Source organism: Panthera onca, chromosome D3 (assembly GCF_046562875.1).
Source record: "Panthera onca isolate mPanOnc1 chromosome D3, mPanOnc1 haplotype 2, whole genome shotgun sequence".
Classification (NCBI taxonomy): domain Eukaryota; kingdom Metazoa; phylum Chordata; class Mammalia; order Carnivora; family Felidae; genus Panthera; species Panthera onca.
This window is the reverse complement of record NC_138350.1, coordinates 37,586,487-37,592,888: the sequence shown is the minus strand read 5'-3', so window position 1 is coordinate 37,592,888 and position 6,402 is coordinate 37,586,487. Positions and strand designations below refer to the sequence as shown.

The following is a 6,402-nucleotide window of genomic DNA, read 5'->3' as shown; positions in this document are numbered from 1 at the left end:
TAAAGCCCTGAGTTAAAGAGCTCCTTCCGGTTTTGTTGTCGGCGTGTGGCAGGACAGGGAGGCAGTATCTGGAGTGACAAAGGTACGAAGGGATGTGACTGAAGGCTGCCCGGTCAGCGCTTATTCTCTGAGTGTCATGGGCTGAATGCTGTTCCCCTGAAGTCATAACTGAAGCCCTAACCCCTCACACCTCCGAATGTGACTGTATTTGGAGATTGGGCTTGGGCCCTAATCCAATCTGACTACTGTCCTTAGAAGAAGAGGACCCTGGGACACAGACACAGACGGAAGACCACGTGGAGGCTTAGGGAGAAGGCGGCCTCTAAAGCCAGAGCGGCCTCAAAAGAAACCAAGCGTGCCAATACCTTGACCTTGGACTTCCAACCTCCACAACCGCGACAAAGCAAGCTTCTGCTGTTGAAGTGCCCCAGTCTTCGGGGTTTGGGGATAGCAGCTCTAGCAAACTCATACAGTGGGAAAGGTCTGCTTTATATTTTCCCACTCAGAGCAATGGAAGAAAGTCGCCGCGGGGGCTGTGATGAGGCTGTGGTTCCTAACCTTGAAGCAAGAAGGCAGGGATGAACTTCAGCATCCCGAAATCCCTTTAGCATCCTAGCCATTCCAGTAAGTCTGAGTTTCCCTTGAGTCATCGTGATGGAATAATAAGGACCTTGGAATTCAGGGGATTCTGGTAACAGCCCCCCCTACAACCTTTCCCCCCCCACTCCTCCAAACCTGCCCTCCTTTCCCCCGGAGAAGGCATACAGGTTCAGTTTTGTCCTTGATCTTGCTGCCTCCTCAGAGGGGACTGTTTTTCCATCCACCCACATTCTCTTGTCTGAGCCTCCTCAGAACCAAAGGGTAACTTACCTGAAAGGTGCTTGAGCAGGCTTGACGGTAGGTAGAGCCTGGGGCAGTGGTTCTCAAACCCAGCATCCGGAATCAGCTGGGGGGCTTGGTAAACTCCTTAACACACAGATTGCTGGGCTGACCTGAGTTTCCGGAGAGTCAGGAGTTCTAGGGTGGGGCCTGAGAATTTGCATCGCTAACAAATTCCTGGGTCATCTGCCTTTGCTGCCCCAGGGACCTGTATATCTGGGGGCTGGCACAAAGGGAAAACAGATCATTAGTCCTCACTTCTCCGGCTCCCATCCAAGCCACCCTTGCTCAGCACAGCAGGTGGGATAGACTTTCTTTTTTAATGTTTGTACCTATGTTTTAAATCAGGCTTCTGTTGAGGCAGATGCTGTCACAGAGGGTATCGGGAAAGAGTGTATGCTGTGATGACATTTGCCTCAAATGAAGTCGCTGACAGGCCAGGTGTATTGAAGATGAAGATATTCGAAAATTCTACTTAGCAAGAGCTTTTCTTTGAGGTCAGTGAGCTATCACGTGCCTTCTTTAAGTCTTATGTATTTATTTATGTTTCTCCACGGGTGAGAGTAAGCCTTAAGGGAAGGAAACTATGTACCTACTACGGTGATTGATAAACTAATCATGATAATTACATTTTTGTAGGGTATCTACTCTTCACTTTGAAGCATTGAACTTCTGTGGAGCCACTGAGAGAGACAAAGAAAGTGCTCGTAGTAGTTATCACAGGAAAAAGGAAGAGAGTGTTCTGTAAGAGTTATTATGTCAGTTGCTAACTGAGTGCCCTTTGATTGTGACTTGGAAGTTTTGAGTGTGTGTGTGACAATACTTAATATAGTAGTAAAAGTCTATGTTGTAAGAATGAGTGGTATCAGTTTGTCAAAAACTCTTTGTTAGTTGGGATTTGAGTGTACTCACCGACGGCACCACGTACCTCCCTTCCTGACATTGAAATGTGAGGGCGGCACAGGTCAGAGAGAGAAGGCCCCCTGACGGCCGCGATCAGACTCCTCCGTGCCTTCCCGTGTTAGTTTAAGTTCTTCTGGTTGTGAGCGCAGTAGCCGATGCTAGCTAACAAGAGAAAACAAAACAGAACAAAAATGGGAAATGAAGGCAAGGGGGACTGGAATGACCCTGTTGGATCTAACCCAAACCCAAACCAAACGGGCTTACCACTGCAGGAGCCAGGGGAACCCCAGGAACTTCTGCGACTGGACCATCCTGGGGACCCTCTGTGTGTTGCGTTGCTGATCACGTAATGTGATCCAACCTCAAGAGCTGCTGGTCTCTGATTCTCCCCGTTCCACATTTTAAGTTCATGGCAGAGAAAATCTGACTGGCAAGCTCAGGGCAAGTGACTACCCCTGGGTCAATTAGCTATGGCCAGGAAACTAAAGTCATGTCATGTAGGTGTGGACAGTGGGGACTCCTGTTATCAGTGGTGGCCTCATGGAGGAAGGAATTGCTGTAAGTGGGGCAGCTATCCCACATTGTATCCCCTGCACACCGTTTTCACGTTGTATCCCAAGACTTCCCAGGTAGTCTTTGGTGAATTACACTTCCTTTTGACATCATCACCTTTCTTAAGGTGCTGTCCCAGAGTCAGTGTCCTACGCTCCAAGTTTACAGCCTTTGTTTTCTCCTCATCAGTCATGACCGCCATTCCTAATGCTCAGTACGTATATGAATGTGCCTGGGTTAACTTATACTGAGCAGTGAATAACATTGCTCAATAAATTTTTATTATTTTTTTTACAATTGTGGCAAAACATAACAAAATTTACCATATTAATCACCTTAAGTATACAGTTCTGTGACATTAAATACATCCACACTGTTGTGCAGCCATCACCACCTTCTATCTCCAGAATTTTTCATCTTCCTCAATTAAAACTCTATTACCTATGAAACAATAACTTCCCATTGCTCTGGCAACCTCTAATCTGATTTCTGAATCTATGAATTTGACTATTCCAGGTACTTTGTATAAGTGGAATTATACAGTATTTGCCTTTTTGTGACTGGCTCATTCACTTCGCACATTCATCCATGCTTACTTAGCATGGGTCAGAATTTCCTTCCTTTTTAAGGCTGAATAATATTCTATTATATGTATATGCACAAAAGTTCATCTGTTTAATCTGTTGATGGACATTTGGGTTGCTCCCACCTTTTGGCTCTTGTGAATAGTGCTCCCTACAAACATGGGTAAACGTTTAATGTATTTTTTAAGTGTGCCATGTTAAGAAGTCAAAGAAAATAATCTCTACTCATGAAATCTCAGGACAAATGGAGGGTAGGAAATGAAAGAATTAAACGTTTCCTTGCTGCCAAATAATACTGGCAGTATCTATTCCATCTCTTCAGATGGGGGATTCTACGTGGACTTGTTTGCATGCTTTTCATCTGACAAAATACTAGGTAACACAGCGTCCACTGTAGTTGGGTTTGTTTTGTATCACTGCAATGATGGCACAAGGGAGAGACCGTTTAAATAGCTCAAGATACCTAGTAATAATTTCATGTAATAATTGTAATTGCCGTCTGAAAACACATCACACCTGCCTTACTATGTAATTCCCATTTATCCACCTCCTCCTTTCCTGCATGTTAGCCAAACGCTTTGCAAATTTAAAAAATATTACAAGGGATTTTCTTTTCAAGGAATATTTTCAAACAGTTCATTGACTCATTTTATGTGTTATGATTGATGACAAAAAAAAAAAAAAAAGATGGTTCTTGCCAGTGCCTTCAAAATTGCTCTTGAAAACGTGGACTATTTCTTCTAGTGGAAAAGGCAACAAAACTACATGTCTCCCAAGACAAGAAGAAGTAAAAATCAACTTGGTACAAATTCTAAAATTAGGTTTTTAGTAGTTTTTAGTAAGGACTGTCATCATGGTCACAAATTAATACTATGTCACGTCAGTAATATTTCTGAATGATATTTCAGGATCCTCTCCCATGTATGGTTCCAGGTGAGAGTAGCCTAAAGAGCCATGTGCAGAAGGTGGAAATAAGGCATCCACAGTTACTCCTGAAGGTCATTAAAGTTATGATGAGAGACAGATGTAGGGGTGCCAGCAGGTTCCAGTTTGTCTGTGATTTCCTCCACTCCATGGTCAGCTCTTCTTCCCAGCTACTGACCCTGTTTTCCAACAGTGGCCCCAGGTGGCCGGTGGCAGACCTACAGAAGCAGTAACTAAACACAGGTCACAAGCTTTCCATAGACTGTCCCAAGAGCCATCCCTCCTCAGTACCATTGTGGCAGCTGAACACGCTTGGTTTCTTTTTTTTTTTTTTTTAAATTTTTTTTTTTAACGTTTATTTATTTTTGAGACAGAGAGAGACAGAGCATGAATGGGGGAGGGTCAGAGAGAGGGAGACACAGAATTGAAACAGGCTCCGGGCTCTGAGCTGTCAGCACAGGGGCCCGATGCGGGGCTCGAACTCACGGACCGCGAGATCGTGACCTGAGCCAAAGTCGGAGCTCAACCAACTGAGCCACCCAGGCGCCCCACGCTTGGTTTCTTGGATTGACCGGGGCTCGTGACAATCGGGGGAGGGGCAACAGGACTACCTGCCTCTTTGTCTGCACCTCTGTGTTCAGAAGCAGCAATCAGTGATCAAAACAGAGATCTCTGATAATCAGAGGAGCTCTCCATGGCTCCCACAAGCTCTTTGCAAGTTGCTCCAGGAATATGCACACAGGTGCTTGGGGGTGGGAAGTGTGTGGACCACCAATGCCCCCTCTACTTCTGGAAACATGTCAGTGATGCATTTAAATCTAATAGAGTCAGAGAACTTATTCCAGATTCTCATCATTGAGCTTCTCCTCCCCTGAAACCACTTCCAGTGCCAATAATCATCAATCAGGATTCAGTGAGAGGAGCGGAATTTCCACGAGTTATAGAATAAGGTATTTATGCAGAGAGTCGGTTGTACATAATTGTGGGAGGAGCTGGGGCAAGTAAAGTCTTGCAAGCTAAGTTACAGTCAGAGAAGTCACCAACCAGTCACTCTGAGAAGCCAAGCATGAATTTACTCCACTTACAATAATGGATAGAACAACCAGACAGAAGATAAGTAAGGACATAGATGACTTAAACAGTTTAATAGACTAACTGGATCTGACAGACACATACAGAACACCCAACAGAGGCAGAATACATATTCTTCTCAGGTACATGTGGAACATTTTCCAGGACAGACCATATGTTAGGCCACCAATTAAGTCTCAATATATTTTACAAGATAGATATCATACAAAGAATCTTTTCTGGCCACTATGGGATGAAGTTAGAAATCAACAGCAAAACTGGAAAATTAAAAAAAAAAATTATAGAAATTAAACAACACACTTTTAAACAACTAATGGATCAATGAAGAAATCCCAAGGGAGATTAGGAATACTTAGAGACAAATGAAAACAAACACACAACACTTCAAAACTTATGTGATGTAATGAAAGTGATGCTAAAAAAGAAAAATACAGCTTTTAACACTAACATTAAAAAAGAGGAAAAATCTCAAGTCAACAACCTAACTTTACAACTTAAGGAACCAGAAAAAGAAAAACAAACTAAATCCAAAGTCACAGAAGGAAGAAAATTATAAAGATGAGAGCAGAGATAAATAAAGCAGAAAATTTTAAAAAGAAAGAAAGAAAATGAAATTAAAAGCATATCCCTTGAAAATAACAAAATAGACAAATATTTAGCGACATGGACTAAGATAAAAAAAAGCGAAGTTTCAAATTACTAAAATAAAAAATGTAAGTGAGGACATTAGTACTCATTCAACAGAAATAAAAAGGATCATAAGAATACTACAAAGGAGTGCTATGAACAATTGTACACCAAGAAGTTGGATAAACTAGATGAAATGGGCAATTTCTAGAAACATAAAACCTACCAAGATTAACTCATGAAGAAATAGAAAATTTAAATAGACCTATAATCAGTATTTAAAAATCTCCCAACGAAAACAGCAAAATCCTTGAACCTAAATGGCTACACAGGTGAATTCTACCAAACATTTAAAGAACAAATATCAATTCTTCTCAAACTTTTCTAAGACAATTGAAGAGAACACTGCCTAACTTATTGTATTACTAAATCTTATTACTGTGATACCAAAACCAGACAAACACGCTGCAAGAAGAGTACAAACCAATACCCTTTATGAATATTGAAGCAAAAAAATTCAACAAAATACTAGCAAACCAAATTCAGCAGCAAATTAAAAAGATTGTATAGCTTAAGTAAGAGGGATTTCTTTTTGGAATGTAAGAGTGGTTCACCATGTGAAAATCAAAGTAATACACCATCCACATCAACAGAATGCAGGGAAAAAACATGGATCATCTCAATTGATGCAGAAAAAGAACTTGACAACATTCAATACCCTTTAATGACAATACTCAACAAACTGTGAATAGAAGGAAACGACTTCAACATAATAAAAGACATATATGAAAAACCTACAGTGAACATCATACTCGATGGTGAAAGACTAAAAGCTTTTCCT

At 41.8% G+C, this 6,402-nt stretch overlaps 1 long non-coding RNA gene across 1 annotated transcript in view; it reads left to right on the top strand.

Annotated features, from left to right (window-relative positions):
- The first annotated feature begins 713 nt into the window (after positions 1–713).
- The window catches only part of LOC132665788 (uncharacterized), a 30,951-nt gene continuing 25,262 nt past the window's right edge, over positions 714–6,402 (top strand). The window contains exons 1-2 of the long non-coding RNA XR_014135877.1: positions 714–897; positions 1,228–1,376. This is a non-coding gene — a long non-coding RNA (uncharacterized LOC132665788). The remainder of the gene's footprint in view (positions 898–1,227; positions 1,377–6,402) is intronic.